A 20,000-nucleotide genomic window follows, 5' to 3' on the forward strand; every position below is an offset into this window, starting at 1 on the left:
GACGTCTTCAGGAATTATATACATTGAGAGAAGTTTTAATTCTTTTTTAACTCCTATTATATCTGTGTTTTGTTTCACTCTTTTCTCTTTTATTCCTATGAATTTTTGATTACTCGCCAACAAGAAATGTTTCTTAAAATCTTTCCTGGTTGAAAAAGCAGGATGCTAAAAGGCCAGGGGCTCCAACAGAGCAACAACATTAAAATCAGAAGAGCAACAACATTGAAATACATATTTGAAATATGATATATAACGAAGACCTCTCTACATCTGGTAACAAGATTACACGTTTGAATTGCTATTTGATGGGAGCTTGAGACCGTTACGAGTTTCAAGTTACCTGAAATTCTGCTTAAGATGAGTATTAAAGATAAGGTATAAAGTATTTTTGTACAGAGAGAGAGAGAGAGAGAGAGAGAGAGAGAGAGAGAGAGAGAGAGAGAGAGAGAGAGAGAGAGAGAGAGAGAGAGAGAGTAGCTTGGTAGCGATATAGTATAGACATAAGTAAAGGACTCTTGCAATGTTCCATCGGCCTTTAAGAACATTAATTTCAATACCTGCTGATCTACCCTCTGTTATGTTTCCTTTCTTCTCTCTCGCCCTCAGTTGAACTTTGGTGTTTTCCATCAGTTGCAAATCACATACTCTGCTCAAACAAAGTTACTTGACTGAGAATTCATGAATTTGATAAAGGGAGAGAGAGAGAGAGAGAGAGAGAGAGAGAGAGAGAGAGAGAGAGAGAGAGAGAGAGAGAGAGAGAGAGAGAGAGAGAGAGAGCCTTACCTTATTGCCTTATTTTTTGTTTGGGTTTCCCCAGGTCCCTTAGTGTGAGGCACCTCGTATATCCACCAGAGAGTTGCTAATGAATCTTCCGGTGTATTTTGCATCTTCTAGTCTTGCATGGTCTGGGATACATCTTAGGTATTTATCGAGCTTCTTCTTAAACACATCTACGCTCACTCCTGATATGTTTCTTAAATGAGCTGGCATCACATTAAATAGTCGCTGCACTATCGATGCTGGTGCGTAGTGGATTAATGTCCTGTGCGCCTTTCTTAGTTTACCTGGAATATTTTTTGGCACTATTAATCTACCTCGGCTTGCTCTTTCTGATATTTTAAGCTCCATGGTGTTTTCAGTAATTCCTTCTATTTGCTTCCATGCTTGTATTATCATGCAGCGTTCTCTTCTCCTTTCTAGACTGTATAGTTTTAAAAATTGCAGTCTTTCCCAGTAGTCAAGGTCCTTAACTTCTTCTATTCTACCAGTATAGGACCTTTGTACACTCTCCATTTGCGCAATATCCTTTTGGTAGTGTGGGTACCGTATCACATTGCAGTACTCGAGTGTACTACGTACATAAGTTTTGTAAAGCATAATCATGTGTTCAGCTTTTCTTGTTTTAAAGTGTCTGAATAACATTCCCAGTTTTGCTTCACATTTAGCCAACAGTGTTGCTATTTGGTCGTTGCATAACATATTCCTATTTAACATTACACCAAGGTCTTTAATTGCTTCCTTGTTTGTGATTGTCTCATTATTAGGTCCCTTTTATGCATACACCATTCTTTCTCTGTTTCCATAATTTATTGATTCAAATTTATCGGAGTTAAATACCATCCTATTTATCTCCGCCCATTCATATATTTTGTTTAGATCTCTTTGTAGTTAGTTCCTATCTTCATCAGAAGTAATTTCTCTACTTATTCTTGTGTCATCGGCGAAACTTCTCACTACGGAGATTTCAACATGACAGTCTATGTCTGAGATCATAATAACAAACAGCAGTGCAGCTAATACCGTACCTTGTGGCACACCAGACATCACCTGGGCTTCATCTGATTTCTCGTCATTTGCAAACACTATCTGTTTTCTGTTTTGCTGGAATTCTTTTACCCATTTTCCTATCTTTCCCACAATATTATGCTTTCTCATTTTTTTTCTCCGATATGTTGTGGTCTACCTTGTCAAAGGCTTTTGCAAAATCTAGATAGATCACATCTGTGTCTTTTTCATTTATCATATTTATGTATATGTTTTCATAGTGTGCTATCAGTTGGGTCTGCGTACTTCTTCCAGGCACGAAACCGTGTTGACCCGTATTAAAAAAATTATTTTTAACCAAATGGTTCATTATTTTCTTTTTTATTACCCTCTCATACACTTTCATAATATGTGATGTTAGACTAACAGGTCTATAATTGCTTGCCTCTAGTTTTGATCCACTTTTGAAGATAGGGGTTATATAAGCTAATTTATGTTTAACATATATCTCGCTCATATCTACACTTTGTCTTAGCAGTATTGCAAGAGAGAGAGAGAGAGAGAGAGAGAGAGAGAGAGAGAGAGAGAGAGAGAGAGAGAGAGAGAGAGAGAGAGAGATAAAATAATATTATTGTAACTTCCAAAATATCCAACTGTTTCCTCCTTTTTTGGAGGGAGGGGCGTTGGGACTTCCGCTCATTCCATTTTTAAACCCACTTTGAATTAATATATAAGTTAACTAAAAATATGAATCGTTCACAATATGACTTAATTTGTTTGTTTCTTTTCTACCATTCGGTACTAAAAGAGAAATGTTCCCTAGTATCAATACTGGCTCCATCCAATAGAAATCATTTAGGAACCCAACGTCCTTTTTTTTTTTTTTAAATAAATGTATTACACCAGGCAAAACTCTCACTGAAATCCGAAATATAGTTACCAGAGCTTGTTTAATGAAAAAGTGCTAGTATTTTCATACTAAACTTTATATCATCAAATCACGAAATAAATTTTGGATGTCCCACACCGTGATGCCACTTATTTGTTAAAGAATTTAGAAATCTATAGAGTTGCCACTTTGAAATAAAGAGTTGAAAAACTAACGGAATGTAGTGGGACAGCCTTAAGGAGGCCGGTTAGGTAGTGCCATTTTTTAAGGACAGGACTTTGCCATTCATGCTATTTGATAAGGTGACTTAGGACATCTCCAAACTGCATAGGATTTTGGCCTCTGAACTTCGGTTTTGCGACGCCAGGGCGATTCTGAAAATGAGTATTTTTAAAAATTTTCAAAATCTATCTCTCTCTTGATATCTAATATTAAGACCAGGGATTACTACCCTATATAGACCTGATGTATACCTCCAATCAAATAGTCTAATTTTTGGGGTAATTTTTTTTGTCTTTATATGAACTTTTTCATTAGGATAAAAAATAAACCTTATAAATCAGGAAGAAAATAAACTAAAAATCTGAAACAAAATTGAAAAAAAAAAGAAGAGTTCAATATGATTGTTTTATAATGGCTTTGTAAGTTATATACTCAATTTTAATATCTTTAAAACTAATGGAGAAAATAGTATTTGAAGGTCGATAAATATAGTTTGGAGATACGGCCGTTGAAAGTTTTTCTTTGTTATTTTCACAAAGACAATATCTATAAATCATGATTATTATGAATTTTATGTTCCTTTTTGGATACTAATGAACCAGAGCAATGTTATTTATCATAATTTAATCATAAATGACGACCCCTTTGCTCAATATCTTACTTCTTTAGGCTCCTGCCTCCCCCCTCCCTTACTTCTTTAGGCTCCGGCCTCCACCCCCCCCCCCCCCCTTGCCTTTTACTTTCGTAGGGTATTATTCTCCTACGAGAGGGTTTCATAGCTGCCCAAGCTACTCTCTCTGGACAGGATTTATCCTAAAATTCCCCTGCTTCACATTCTCTTGATTTCTTCAATTCTTTCTTGCCTGAAATTTTTTTTTTCTATTTTGGTTTAACTTGTTCTCCTTTCTTTATGTTGAAGTTCAAGATACGTCACAAACCACTAGTTAAATTTTCATTCCAGTGAACGTGGTCGCTTTCCTATACCTAAAATTGTGGTCCAGCACTGTTGCATGAGAAACAAAATTAACTCTTTAATGGCCTGCAAACTTTGTTTTATGAGCTCTTCTTCACTGTTTTAGGCGAGACGATCGCTCCTTCATTCACAACACTTTCTCTCTCCTTCACTAACTCCTCTAATATCGCCGATATTACCAATTCTGAATTTTCATTAGAGCGAGTGTTCTTCTTCCTTATGTTAGCGAGATGTTGAAATTGACTTGTCCTCTTTGGCATGATGAAATTCTTGCCAAAAACAAGAAAAACAGACACGTAAATGCGGGCAAATGTTAGAGGTCAGAATTCACGTGTAATGTTACGGAGGTTTGTGGAAGCACTAAAGGTTATAATCATTCATGAGTTCATGACTTTGGACTTCCTGTCTAGTGACTCATAGAATTTATACAGATGCCATGGCTCATAGTTTGTTTTATATTAAATGTAATAATCATCAAATTTTATGACAACAGTAGAAACACTACATTTTCTTGTAGGGAACAATGTTTTTAGCTTATTGGGTTACTTTTACTAATTACCCTGTAACTATTAAAGTAAGAGGAATTTGGACAAAATATTTCCTATACGCATTCTCCATTGCCATAGGATGATCAGAGCATTTTTTTTCAGGATATGGCGTTTTTCGTCCTCTACTCCCAATTATGGCCTTACTGACCGGGTGTTAAGTGATGTAGAAATATGCTTCGTCATGGATTGATCAAGTTTACAGAAATAAAAGATTCAGAACCCATCATACTTGCTTTGTTTGTCTCGTATATGATTTAGGTTTCTGCTTTTGCTGTTGATGTTTCTATCTCTCTATGAATATTAAGAGCCATTGTTTTATTACTGAACAAGAAAAAAAAAAGGAGCGTTGATATCGCTTCCCGAAACTCATCATTTATCTGTTAACCTCAGTGAGTGAGTTAGAGGCTGGTGATGTCCATTATGGAAAGGAGTAGGACACATCAGTGCCCGAAAATTTTAGCTTTGTAATGGCCGTTGGATATTTACAATACAGAGGATCTTGATGGACTCTTGTGAAAAAGACAGATTAAGGTTATCCAATGAATTTGGAGATGAGACTCATATCGGTCGTTACTCTTTCTAATCTACTAAGTGCTTTAAGAAAGAAGTATTTTTGGGGTATTAATTTTAATGAAGATATTTATTATATATATAAAATGATAATCAATTCATGAGTACAGTGAACCCTCGCTACTTCGCGGTTCGACCATCGCGGATTCACCACTTCGCGGATTTTTTTCATAACCCATATGTATATACATATTGGTAATAACAAAATCAACATACTGTACTGAATAATCAATATAATCGATGCAAAAACTAACCTATACACAGATGTGTACAGTAAATGCGTTTGTTTTTTCATTATGATCAGAGAAACGTAAACAAAACATTTTTTGCCATTTTTTATCGTGCTTTTTGGCGTGTTTAGGAAACGCATGATATAAAATCGCCTTTAATATTTGTGTCTGTTTTAGTTTAGGGTACTGTAGTACATGCATTAAGTGTTCTGTACATTAAAGGGTAGTTTGTTAACAGTACTACGTACAAGGGAAGGTTTTAAAAGTCTAAATATACATGTTAAATAGATAGATAAATATGGTGTCACTACTTCGCGGATTTTCACCTATCGCGGCCGGGTCTGGAACCTATCTACCGCGATAAACGAGGGTTCACTATATAAGTACTTTATATGAAATTATTCCGCAAAGAAGAAATGAACAAAACTCGAATAACATTTAGGCTACAGAAAATAGAGTGTAGATAGAAGTCAATGTTTAGAAAAGTTAAGGAAGCTGAAAAGAGGCAAGAAAACTCAACTTATGTCGATCGTCATCACAAAAACACTAGCAGCTCCTCATCAACTATTGTGAGACACTAGGAATTAGAAATAAGATGCTCCATAAAAAGTTCTAGTCATGTTGCAATATATTAAGTTTTTATACCACACAGGTAATTTATATAAAAGAAAATCTCCAATAACTTCAAACGACAAAGATGTTCCCTCATTATTTGTGTTTATAGTAATTATTTTCTCACTGAACTGAACTTACGTTTTTACTTCATTTTAATTCTAATCGCTTATATTATAATTATTTATGAGTTGGTGTTTTCATTTGTTACTTATTCCATAATTTTAATGTCCTTCAGGCTATTTGGAAATTCCCAACCCTTAACCCCCAGGGGGTTATTTTTTTCCCAGCACATTTTGCAGTATATTTTTTTTTAAATTGCTCTAACAGCCTTAATTTTGGTCATAGAGAAGTCAGGTTGGTCTCATTCTCTTGGAAAATGCCTGAATCTTTTCAATAAATTATAAAAAATATGAAAAAAATTTTTATAGCATTTTTTTTTTTTTGCAAAGACGTACCGGTACGTCCATGGGGGTAAAGGGATGGTTTTTATGAAACGTACCAGTACGTCCTTTTGGGGTAAAAGGGTTAAGGATACTAATAATAGGTTCATTTCTTTCAAGAAGAAATAATGTAACCATAATGTGAAGGTTTTAGTAAGATTTTAATAATGTTATGATACTGAAGTTCATAGCTGCGGCTTTGATTTTCTGATTTTTATTAACTAAGACTTCTTTTCTTAAATTAGTGAAAATGAGTAACAGTTCAGTTAACATGTCTCTGGAGAAAGAGGGGAGAGTCCAAAAACTTGTTGCATATATCTTTCTACGTTTATTACAGTACCTGTTGGGATTAATAAGTTTTTTATTATATGAGAGATAACATATGAAGCAAAAAACCCCTATAGGATGTATAAATTATAGTAACTCAAGATCCTCAGTTTACAACCTATTCATCACGCAACTGAATCTGCAAATATTTCAAGTGTTTAACAATTAAAATATTGCATACAGACATAAATATTCTCAAAATACGTCTTTCCACAAAGGTATATGGAGATTATAAGGCACCTTTATAAGATTAGGGTAACTTTTAAGTTTTGAGAAGAATTACATTTCAAATTAAGCAAACGTCAATACATATAAAAGAAAACAATCACATGGGAGAAGGATGGCCATAAGTATAGTAGAGAGAGAGAGAGAGAGAGAGAGAGAGAGAGAGAGAGAGAGAGAGAGAGAGAGAGAGAGAGAGAGAGAGAGAGAGAGAGAGAGAAAGAAATATGCTATGTATACTGTATAGTTTATTTAGGAAACTTACGTTTGTATCTGTACTTAATCAAAATGATTTTTTGAAACGAAACCATCATTACAAACATTTTGTATAAAAGGAAAATATTTTGTATCTATTCTGACATATATCATTCTTCATATATTATTTGGTAGTTCTTACAGTGGAAATTCATTGGTAGCCCCTTTCAATGCAGTAATATCCGAGATAATGTTATCACAGCATTTTTTATGAAAATATCCATCTCGACGACAAAATTTATTCCAAAATGAAATTTAATCGTTACAAATGGTCACCCTGTGGAGGCCATTTACTTTTGAACTAATTTAGGAAATAATTGATTGGTACAATTAAGGCTTGAAATACCGAACGAGTATATCGTAATATTGAATTAGAAGAACGTAGAATAGGCTTTCGAAGCTGATTTGTACTATAACTGGCTTGCACACTAGCCACCCGTTGAGATACTACTGCTAGAGAGTGATTAGATCCTTTGATTGGCTAGACAGTACTACACTGGATCCTCATCCAGGTTACGGCTCAATTTTTTTTTGCATACACATACACCGAATAATCTAGCTTATTATTTTTCGACATTCTCTTCTGTCCTCATACATCTGACAACATGAAGATTACCAAACAACTCCTCTTCGTTCAAGTGGTTAACTACTGTAATGTAATTATTCAGAAACTACTTTTCTCTTGGTAAGGGTAGAAGAGACTCTTTATCTATGGTAAGCAGATCCGCTAGAAGGACCCTCTAAAGTCAAACCATTGTTCTCTACTCTTAGGTAGTGTCATAGCCCCTATACCATGGTTTTCACTGTCTATGTGGTTGAGTTCTCTTGCTTAAGGGTACACCCGGTCACATTATTGTATCTTATTTTTCTTCCTCTTGTTTTTTTTAAGGTTTTAAAATTTATATATGAAAGGTTCATTACAATGTTATTATTGTTCTTAAAGTATTTTGATGTAATCATTATTTTTTTCTCTTGTTAATTATTTATTTCCTTGTGTTTTTTCCTCGCTCGGCTATTTTTCTCTGTTTGATCCCTTGGACCTTGAGCATCCTGCTTTTCCAACTAAGATTGTAGCTTAACCAGTACTAATAATGAAAACAATAATAAATCTCAGACGATGAAATGCTAAGGGCGGAATAGCCTCCATAATTGTACATATCAGAACACTTCCCACACCAAAGGCCTCGAGTTGCTTTATTAGTCTCGTAATACAGAATCTGTTTAATGTTTAACTCTCTCGATTTGTAGTAGCCGTTACTCAATATCTGGGAATACTCCCCCCCCCCACCTCTCTCTCTCTCTCTCTCTCTCTCTCTCTCTCTCTCTCTCGCTCTCATAATGTAACGGTAAGTAGGCCTACACCCATCTCTCAATATGAGGAAACCGTGTTTGATTATCTTATCAAAGAAGGGATAATTGAGCTTGTTCCCTTCAACTCGATTTGTATTTGGCAACTTATGAAGTTAGTTTATGAACCTCGTCATTAGTCCTAAGGATGATTAGAATCGTGTAAAATCCTATGCAACTTTCAAAAATAACTAAATGATCGATGGCGATTAATACGTAGATCAAGAATAAGAATTTTCATGGACCACAAGTTCCTGTCCAACAAATTGAAATGAAAATCAGCAGCGGAAGACCAGGCCGGAGACAATACTGAAAAAGGCAGAATGAAAGAATTAAAACACTTCTTCAGAATAGATTGACCACCAAAAATCTAAAATGACTCTCACAATAAAACAATTTTTTGTGCAATTGAAAAATAAACAGACCTAAAATGTTTCTCAAAACTGAATTTGCTATCAAACCTAAAATTTTAAGAGTCATATAGAGTTAAAGAAATATTATTAATGTTGAAAACTGTATGTTGAGGAGCAACTGTATTGTACTTATGTATTCTACCTACTTTGTTAGGGTTCAACCACATAATTTGCACCATGCACTAATTTTAGCTAAATTTCTACTTAGTGTTTCAGCAACCCCAGATCTACATTCAGGAAATGTAATTGATGCAAAAAGAGTAACATCATCTGCTTATAGAACAAGACTGTTTTCTAGAAAAAATTACATATCATGTGTATACGGTATATTATGAAAAGTAATGGGCCAAAAACACCACCCTATGGAACACTAGATACCACATCCCCATGCTCACTATGGTACTATCAACAGCTCTTTGTAATATATATATATATATATATATATATATATATATATATATATATATATATATATATATATATATATATATATATATATATTCGTGTGTATATATACTGTATATTTTTACGAATATATATATATATATATATATATATATATATATATATATATATATATATATATATATATATATATATATATGTATGAAGCTGGTCTAATGTAGAGTAAATATGTTATTCATGTATTTCATTTATGTCTTTAAGGGGTGTATAATCAGCTCGTAATGTGAGTTCCTCTCCTTTAGGTTTAAGCATTTGTATGTAGATTATGTAAGACTTTCGTCGTTAATTTAATTGTATTTTTTATTTAAGTCAGTATATGTAAATATATGTTGTCTTTCAGAATTAACTTTATATTTCATTTACGAGGTATGAACGATGGCTTATGTTATTTTTTTTGTATGTTTTCATGTGTTCGTCATGTTTATGAGAAATTCAATTCTTTTATTTTCCACGTGTTTGGAAGGTTCTTGAAAACCTCAGAGTTAGTATTATCTTTTTTTTATTGTTCCGAGGACAGAGATGGGCGGAGCTAGCTGAGAGAGGGTTGCCTGGCAAGTAAGGTTAGATTCTCCTGTTAGATAGACTCAGTTGGCAACTGTGGCGCCGCTAGAGCCTGCCTCCAAGCCACACGAAGAATCTATTTAGAATAATCTAGAAGTCTTTAAGTCAATATATAAGTGCCCCTAGCATGCATAGGAGCAGAAGAGATCCAGCGTGTCCCGTGAAAGACCCAACCTCCTCTCTCTCTTAGGTGCCTCGAGTGTGTGACCTCTCGAAAGTGAATAATTTTTTTTTACCCAACATACATCGTGTGTAGTGTGTTCAAACGTTAATGAAAACTTTGAAGGTGATTTCAAATTTATTGTGATAATGTACGTGCTGGCATTATATAAATTTATGGAACTGGCCCTGAGAGATTTAGATGAAAACATGAAGTGTATTAATATTGCTATCTGTTCGATTACCGATTACGTCGTGGGATCCACAAAACATGTTAGTTTATCAGTTACTTCCATGTAAATTTCAATAAGAGTTCAATCATTAGAGTATTAAAGTTAACTATTGTCATTAAATATCAAGATTAGATATTTGTGTAAAATTTAATTTCCAGTGAAACAATTCTTAGTCTAAGGTTTTGTTCAGATTTAATATTTCGATTGATTCCTTTTGGTGATAATTTTATGTATTAATGTTCAAAGAATTTTTAGAACATTTATCTTTGTAAAGTAGGAATTATTTCGATCACTAGTATTTCTCAGAGAGCTCTCTCATAACCCTGTTTAAGTGAGTTGAACATTGTTATTATAGTATTTGTATACATGGGAGTTTTAAATAATTCGAGAGAGAGAGAGAGAGAGAGAGAGAGAGAGAGAGAGAGAGAGAGAGAGAGAGAGAGAGAGAGAGAGAATAAAAGTATTTGTATAAATGGCAGTGGTAAATAATTCGAGAGAGAGAGAGAGAGAGAGAGAGAGAGAGAGAGAGAGAGAGAGAGAGAGAGAGAGAGAGAGAGAGACTGCGCACCTGTCAAACTCAGTCATACAGACGACGCCATAAGGATGACATCATCATTTAAAGACCGCTATTTTCATTGTTTGGAAAAATTATTGACTATTTGTTCTTTCTACAACCTTAGGTAACATTGGCCTTACTATAATGTTCCCGAAGGCGTTGTGGAAACGCAATGTACATTCGAACTTCAAGTAAACATACGGATACATTATAACTTCTATACATCTTTGGCAACTTTGGCTTCTGTTATTGTAGGAGTAGACTTCGTTCATCTACACTCTACCAATGCCTTCCATTTCTGCCAGACGTACGATAGATCGAAATATAAGTGAAAAATCGCTATATATAGGCAAAATTACACACAAAGACGATTTTGTCAAACTAAGTCATGCAGACGACACAGTAAGGATGACGTCATCATTTAAAAACCTCTATATCTTCGTTATTTGTAAAAATAATTGGCTGAAACTTCTGGGGTGTATGTACGACATGTTTAGGCATACATAGAAGCAATAAAACGATTTTCGATATCTGAAAGTTGTTATGTCAATACCCCATGGCGGACGGTCCCCTTAGAATCGAAGTAAGAGATTGTTTTGAATAGTTGTTGATGATGATTACCAAGTTTGTTTTGAGTGTACATAAGAGACCTTTGGATATTCAGTGTAAGTATATATTGCCGTCTGGGAGTTATATGATTTCCTCAGAGCTCGGGTATTATTCAAGCGTAACAGATTTATGTAAAAACAAACAGGTGAGTTTGGAACTCGTGAGGTTATGTAACATACCAGCCAGAATATATGATATATAATTTTGGTGGTCAGACTCGAGACCAATAAAAATATATATATATACATACATGTATATACATACATGTATATATATATATATATATATATATATATATATATATATATATATATATATATATATATATATATATATATATATATATATATATATATATATATATATATATATATATATATATATATATATATATATATATATATATATATATATATATATATATATATATCATTTCCTTGAGTATGATAGGGGTTGGGTGGGTCAGTGGATTCGATTGTCTTGTATAAAATCACATCTCCAATAATTTCAAACGAGAATGGTATAATAATGTGACATTTTTCGATGTCTTTAAATCTATTATGATATTGAAGTTCTTAACTGCTACATTTATTTTATGATTTTTATTAACTAAGATTTCCTATGCATAATTGCTCAAATAAGTGAAAATAAGTAATAGTTCAGTTAATATGTCTCTGGAGAAAGTGTAGATAGTCCAAAAGCTTCTTGTATATATATCTTACAATGCTTACTACACTACCTGCTGGGATTGATAACTACTCCATTATATTGGAGTTTACATATATGAAGCGAAAAACACCCATAGGACATTTAGATTAGCAAACATCAAGATTATTAATTTGCAACTTATTTGTCCCATAACCGAATCTGCAAATATTTTAAGTGTCCAGCAATTTGAATATTGTATACAGACATGGATATTCTCAAAATGCGTCATTTTACTAAGGTATATGAAGATTATATGGTACCTTCTTGGGCAGGCTTAATAGAAGGGCCATGGGTGCCTGGTGGTTTATCAAGAGGTTGTCTTTTCCTATTCTGATTTTTTCTTCTCAAAATTATCATTACTGTCCTCCCTTCAGTTGAAGTGGCTATCCTGGCGGGTATTTAGCCTTGCATGGTGTATCGGCTCCTCCATGTTGACCAGTTTTTCCGACTTTTTACTCTAGTCTATAAGTATCATCAATCACTTTTTTTATTATTCTGTACATATTGTTTTTGTTATAATTCTTTTTAATCTAGTTTTTAAGTATGATGTCTCTTTTTTATTTCTATTAATTCTTATGCTGTCTGGAGACATTGAGCGAAATCCAGGACCAGTACGTCCTAGATTTCGTCAATGTCGTCTTCTGTATTGCAATATTCGTGGTCTTCATGCAAATATCCAAGATCTTACAGTTGCGTCCAGACAGTATTATTATTATTATTATTATTATTATTATTACTTACTAAGCTACAACCCTAGTTGGAAAAGCAGTATGCTATAAGCCCAGGGGCTCCAACAGGGAAAATAGCTCAGTGCGGAAAGGAAAAAAGGAAAATAAAATATTCTAAGAAGAGTAACAACAATAAATATCTCCTATATAAACTATAAAAACTTTAACAAAACAAGAGGAAGAGAAATAAGATAGGAGAGTGTGCTCGAGTGTACCCTCAAGCAAGAGAACTCTAACCCAAGACAATGAAAGGCCATGGTACAGAGGCTATGGCACTACCTAAGACTAGAGAACAGTGGTTTGATTTTGGAGTGTCCTTCTCCTAGAAGAGCTGCTTACCATAGCTAAAGAGTCTCTTCTACCCTTACCAAGAGGAAAGTGGCACTGAACAATTACAGTGCAGTAACCCCTTGGGTGATGAAGAATTGTTTGGTAATCTGTGTTGTCAGGTGTATGAAGATAGAGGAGAATATGTAAAGAATATGCCAGACTATTCAGTGTGTATGTAGGCAAAGGGAAAATGAACCGTAACCAGAGATATTCTTTTGTGCTCAGAAACTTTGGTTTCTAATATGAGGCACTCATCTGAGCTCCTTATAACTGGTTTTAAGAAGCCAATAATGCTGAAACGTGATGCCATTCCTAGGGCCAGGGGAATGGCGGTGTATGTTAGGACCGAGTACCCAGCTTCTCATAAGTCCTGCTATGAATGTGGGTGTCATGAGATTCAGGTAATAAAAGTTTGTGGCAGGCATAACAACTTTTATTTGTGTTCGATCTACCGGAATCCAGACATAGATGATTCTATCTTCGATTGTCTTCTTACCATTATGGCTAAGATACAAGAAGAGGATAGAAAGGCTTCTTTTGTCTTTGTTGGTGATTTTAATGCTCACCATAGGGAGTGGTTAAGTTCTATCTCTCCTACCAATCGCCATGGCTTAAGAACTTTAGACTTTGCTTCTGAATCAGGCTGTGAGCAAATCATAAATGAAGCTACTCACAGGTCTGGTAATTGCTTGGACCTCGTATACACTGACTCCCCTGGCGTTATAACTAGTAAGGTTGGTTCTCCAGTCGGGACTTCTGATCATGCCTTGATTTCATTATTAGTGAAGACTGAGCAGCCTGTCCCTGATATACCATATTCCTGTAAAATTTATATGAAATCCCGAGCAGACTGGAATGGGATTTTGCATGATCTTTTGTGCTTGAATTGGTCACAATTATATAATAGTGTAGATCCTGTTGTCCCTTTGAATGAGAATTTAGTCAACATAATTGATAGACGTATCCCTTCTCTTGTGCTAAGGTACTGAATGAAGGACAAACCGTGGTTCAATGATGATTGTAGACGTGCTTATTTTGAGAAGCAGGAGGCCTATCACCTTTGGAAGGGTAACAGATCAGATTTGACCTGGAACAACTACACTCAGCTTCGAGCTTTTGCTCAGAGTTTATGCCTCAACTGAAAAGGAGTACAATTTAATCATAAAAGAAACCCTCTCTGGTACAACTCAGGAACATGAATGGTGATCTACCCTTAAATCTGCACTCTTTGGTGTAGATGCAACAGTTCCTCCTTTACTTAATCCAGATGGCTCAGTCACTCACTGTCCAAAGGAAAAGGCAACCCTTTTGGCTGATGTTTTTGACAGTAAACAGAATAATGAAAAACTTGAACTTCCTCATTCCTGATTTCTTGAGGCTAAACTAACTAGTTTAGCTTTTCGATCTCGTGAGATTAAAGCTCTGTTGATGGACCTTGAAGCTTATGGAGGTGTAGACCCAAATTGTATTTTTCATTTGTTTTTTATAAAGACAGCAGATTTCTTAGCTCCAAAGTTATCTGTTATTTTGCGCAAGTTAGCAAGAAGAGGAGCTTTTAGGACTTGTTGGAGAATTGGTAATGTTACTCCTCTATGTAAATGTGTTTGTGGTAGCTCAAGTCCCACTGATTACCGCCCAATTTCCATAACTCTAATATTATCTAAAGTTTTTGAAAGTCTTCTGGCAAAACGTCTTAATAGGTTTGCTGAAGGTAATCATCTATTCCCTAGTTTGCAATTTGGTTTTCGTAAAGGCCTTGGAGCATGTGATGCCCTTCTTACAATCTCCAATGCAGTACAGAAATCCCTTGATTGTTGTCGGGAAGTTTGTATGATTGGCCTTGATTTTAGTGCTGCCTTTGAAAGTGTTAATCATGAGGCCCTTGTTTTCAAACTGAAACAGTTGGGAGTGGGTGGGTTGTTTCTTAGCATTATTATTGATTTTTTAAGTAGTAGACCTCAAAGAGTTGTTGTTGATGGGCACCATAGCGAGTATAGGAATGTGATATCCGGTGTTCCACAGGGTAGTGTTCTTGGCCCATTACTTTTCATACTATATACACATGATATGTGGTTTGGCCTAGAAAATAAGCTTGTTGCATATGCAGATGATGCTACTCTTTTTGCATCAATTCCATCCCCTAAATGTAGATCTGGGGTTGGTGAATCCCTTAATAGAGATTTAGCTAAGATTAGTGCATGGTGCAAATTATGGGGTATGAAGTTGAATCCTAACAAGACTCAAAATATGATTGTAAGTAGGTCAAGAACGGTAGCTCCTCAACATCCGGATCTCAGTATTGATAATGTTTCTTAAAATTTGTATGCCTCTTTCAAAATTTTAGGTGTGATTCTCGACAGCAAATTTACTTTTGAGAAACATATAAGGTCTGTGTCTTCTTCAATTGCACAAAAAATTGGCTTATTGAGAAAGTCTTTTAAGATATTAGGTGATCAATCTATTCTGAAGAAGTGTTTTAATTGTTTAATTCTACCTTTTTTTTGAGTGTTGTTCTGCTATCTGGTCTTCAGCTGCTGATTCTCATCTTAATTTGTTGGACAGAAACTTACGGTCTATTAAATTTCTTATTCCTGATCTTCATATTAATCTCTGGCACCGTCGTTCAATTAGTTCATTATGCATGTTGCATAAGATTTTTGATAACTCTGACCATCCTTTACATTCAGATCTCCCTGGACAATTCTATCCTGTCCGTAATACTAGGCAGGCAGTTAATTCTAATAGCCAGGCCTTCTCCATCATAAGACTCAATACTACGCAGTACTCTAGAAGTTTTATCCCAGCTGTTACCAAGTTGTGGAATGATCTTCCTAATCGGGTTGTTGAATCAGTAGAACTTCAAAAGTTCAAAGTTGGAGAAAATGCTTTTTTGTTGACCAGGCGGACATGAGTCTATTTATAGATTATATATGACATATTTGTTTTTGACGTTGTTAATAGTTTATATATGACATATCTCTTTTGACATTACTTTTTTAGAATGATTTATTGTTAATTTGTTTTCTTCAGTTATTTATTTCCTTATTTCCTTTCCTCACTGGGCTATTTTTCTCTAAAGGAGACCCTGGGCTTATAGCATCTTGCTTTTCCACATTAGGTTGTAGCTTGGATAGTAATAATAATAATAATAATAATTAGGGAGACGAGTTAGTTTTGAGAATAATTACATTTCAAATTCAGCAAACTTCAAAAAAATATAAAAGAAAATGATAACATCGGAGAAGGATAGCCATATGTAGGTAGGGGCAGAGAGAGAGAGAGAGAGAGAGAGAGAGAGGGAGAGAGAGAGAGAGAGAGAGAGAGAGAGAGAGAGAGAGAGAGAGAGAGAGAGAGAGAGAGAGAGAGAGAGAGAGAGGAGTGTCCTAGGTATATTACATAGTTCATTTAGGAACTTCAGTTTGTATATTTACTTAATCTAAATATTTTTTCGAAACAAAACCATCATTACACACATTTTATATAAAAGGAAAATATGTTTTATCCATCCTGACATATATCATTCTGCCACCCCACCCAAACCCCACCCCACCCAAACACAATAGGGCAGCAAACATTATTTGATAGTTCTGACAGCTAAAACTCATTAGTAGCGACTTTCAATGGAATCATTGGAATCTGAGGTAATGTTACCAGAGCTTTTTTTTTTCAAGTAAAATATCTATTTGACGATAAAAGCTATTACAAAAATAGCTGTTACAATTGGTCACTACGTGGAGGCCATTTACTTTACAACTAATATAGGAAATAATAGATCGGTCAAATTAAGGCTCGAAATACCGAACGAGTATATCGTAATATTGAATTAGAAGAACATAGAATAAGCTTTTAATTTCCAATTGTTATATAAATGGCCTATGTATTGGCCACCCGTTGAGACACCACCGCTAAAGATTCATTGGGTCGTTTGATTGACAGTACTACATTGGATCCCTCAACCTGGTTACGGCTATTTTTTTCTTTGCTTACACATACACCGAATAGTCTGGTCTATTCTTTCTACATTCTCCTCTGACATACATCTGACAAGACGAAGATTACCAAACAATTCTTCTTCGCTCAAGTAGTCAAAGTGGTTAACTGCTGTACTTTAATTTTTCAGAAACTACTTTCCTCTTGGTATGGGTAGAAGAGACTCTTTAGCCGTGGTAAGCAGCTCTTCTAGAAGGACCCTCCAAAATTAAACCATTGTTCTGTAGTCTTGGGTAGTGCCATACCCTCTATACCATGGTCTTCCACTTTATTGGGTTCGAGTTCCCTTGTTTGAGGGTACAATCCGTCACACTATTCTTTCTTATTTTTCTTCCTCTTGTTTTTTGTTTTATTTTTTTATTGTTTATATATTAACGATTTATATTAATGCTGTCACTGATGTTAAAATACTTTGATTTAATTGCTCATTACTTCTCTTGTAGATTGTGTATTTCCTTGCGTCCTTTCCTTACTGGGCTATTTTTCTCTGTTTGAGCCCTTTGGCTCCTTAGAGCATCCTGTTTTCTCCATCTAGGGTTGTAATTGAACTAATAAAGATAATAACAATAATAATACTCGAATGATGAAATGTCAAGGGCGGAAAGGTCTCCATAATTGCGCATGTCAGAAGATTTCTCACACCCAGGGCCTTGCGTTGCTTTATTAGTCTCGTATTAAAAAATATGTTTAACTCAGGATTTGAAGAGGCCGTTCTTCAATTACTGGGAATACTTCTCTCTCTCTCTCTCTCTCTCTCTCTCTCTCTCTCTCTCTCTCTCTCTCTCTCTCTCTCTCTCTCTCTCTCTCTCTCTCTCTCTCTCTCATAATGCAACGGTAAGTACACCCATTTCTCAAAATGAGGAACCCGTATTTGATAATTATCGGATCAGAGGAGAATGGATGATTGAACTCGTTTCCTTCAACTAAAAAGGGATTTTGGCAACTAAGGAAGTTAGTTTATGAACGTCGTCATTAGTCCTAAGGATGATCAGATTCATGAAAAATCTTATGAAACTTTCATAAAGTACTAAATCGACGGTACCTGAGATTAATATATAGATAAGGAATAAGAAATTTCATGGACCCTAAATTCTCTTCCAACAAATTAAGAAATGACTCAGCAGCTGAAGACCAGACAGGATAACGATACTCGAAACAAGGCAGAATTAAAGAATCAGAAAACTTCTTCAGAAAACATCGATGATTGAAAATCTTAAAAGACTGTTTCTCCAATGTGAATTTGGTATCAAGAAACACGCCTAAGATTTTCAGAGTCTTATAGCGTTTTCATTGCTGAAAACTGTATGCTGAGGAGCCACTATATTCTATCTATTTATTCTACCTACTTTGTTAGGGGTCAACTGCATTCCCATAATTTGCACCATGCACTAATTTTTGTTAAATTTCTATTTAGGAATTCAGTTCCCCTAGATCTACATTCAGGAGATGGAATTAATGCAAAAAGAGTAACATTATCTGTATATAAAACACGATTGTTTTCGAGACCAAATCACATGTCATGTGTATACAGTATATTATGAAGAATAATGGCCAAATAACACTACCCTGAGGAACAGACATCAAATTCCTTTACTCACTGTGGTGCTCATAAACACCTTTTTGTAATATACACACATATACACATACACATACACACACACACAGACACACACACACACACACACACACACACATATATATATATATATATATATATATATATATATATATATATATATAATTTATATATATATATATATATATATATATATATATATATATATATATATATATATATATATATATATATATATATATATATATATATATATATATATCCAAATAAGCCATATATATTTTTGATACATTAATGTCTGGATTCTCTTAACGACCTCGGGATAAGAGCCCTAGGCGAAATCACACAAAGACAAGAGCTTGTGACCGTCCAGGAATCGAACCCTGATCCGGCAAGCTTGTATAGACAGCGGACGAGTGGTAGTCATTGTCTATACAAGCTTGCCGGACCAGGGTTCGATTCCCAGATGATCACAAGCTATTGTCTTTGTGTGATTTCGCCTGGGGCTCTGATCCCGAGGTACAAGCTTACCGGACCAGGGTTCTATTCCTGGACGGTCACTAGCTCTTGTCTTTGTGTGATTTCGCCTGGGCCTCTGATCCCGAGGTAGTTAAAAGAATCCGGACATTAATGTATCAAAAACATATATGGCTTATTTGAATAAGAAAAACACGTCCAAATGCGCAAAATTTATCATGTATATATATATATATATATATATATATATATATATATATATATATATATATATATATATATCCTTTCCTTTCCTTTCCTTGAAGATGAAATTATGGACGGGGCATTTGATAGTGTCTTGTAGGAATAGGCAACGGGCCATTACAATATGTATGTTCCGAGGCGGCCATCTGTTCTTCACCTTGGTCATACAAGAATGACTGATGTCATGAGTCGAAATGGTAATTGGGGAGAATGTAACCAAACGCAAGTGTAACAGTCACTTAGCCACCAGTCGGAGTGTCTATCGATCCGCTACTCCCAATACATTCAAATATATCTCATTCTAACAAACATTTACAACATAACTACCACACACACACACACACACACACACAGAGAGAGAGAGAGAGAGAGAGAGAGAGAGAGAGAGAGAGAGAGAGAGAGAGAGAGATGATCAGAACAATGTATGACTAAGTCCGTCAACTGATTGGTAATAACCGAATGGATCAGTTTGTGTATATATATATATATATATATATATATATATATATATATATATATATATATATATATATATATATATATATATATA

The sequence above is a fragment of the Palaemon carinicauda genome, chromosome 19 (genome assembly GCF_036898095.1).
Source record: "Palaemon carinicauda isolate YSFRI2023 chromosome 19, ASM3689809v2, whole genome shotgun sequence".
Taxonomy (NCBI): Eukaryota; Metazoa; Arthropoda; class Malacostraca; order Decapoda; family Palaemonidae; genus Palaemon; species Palaemon carinicauda.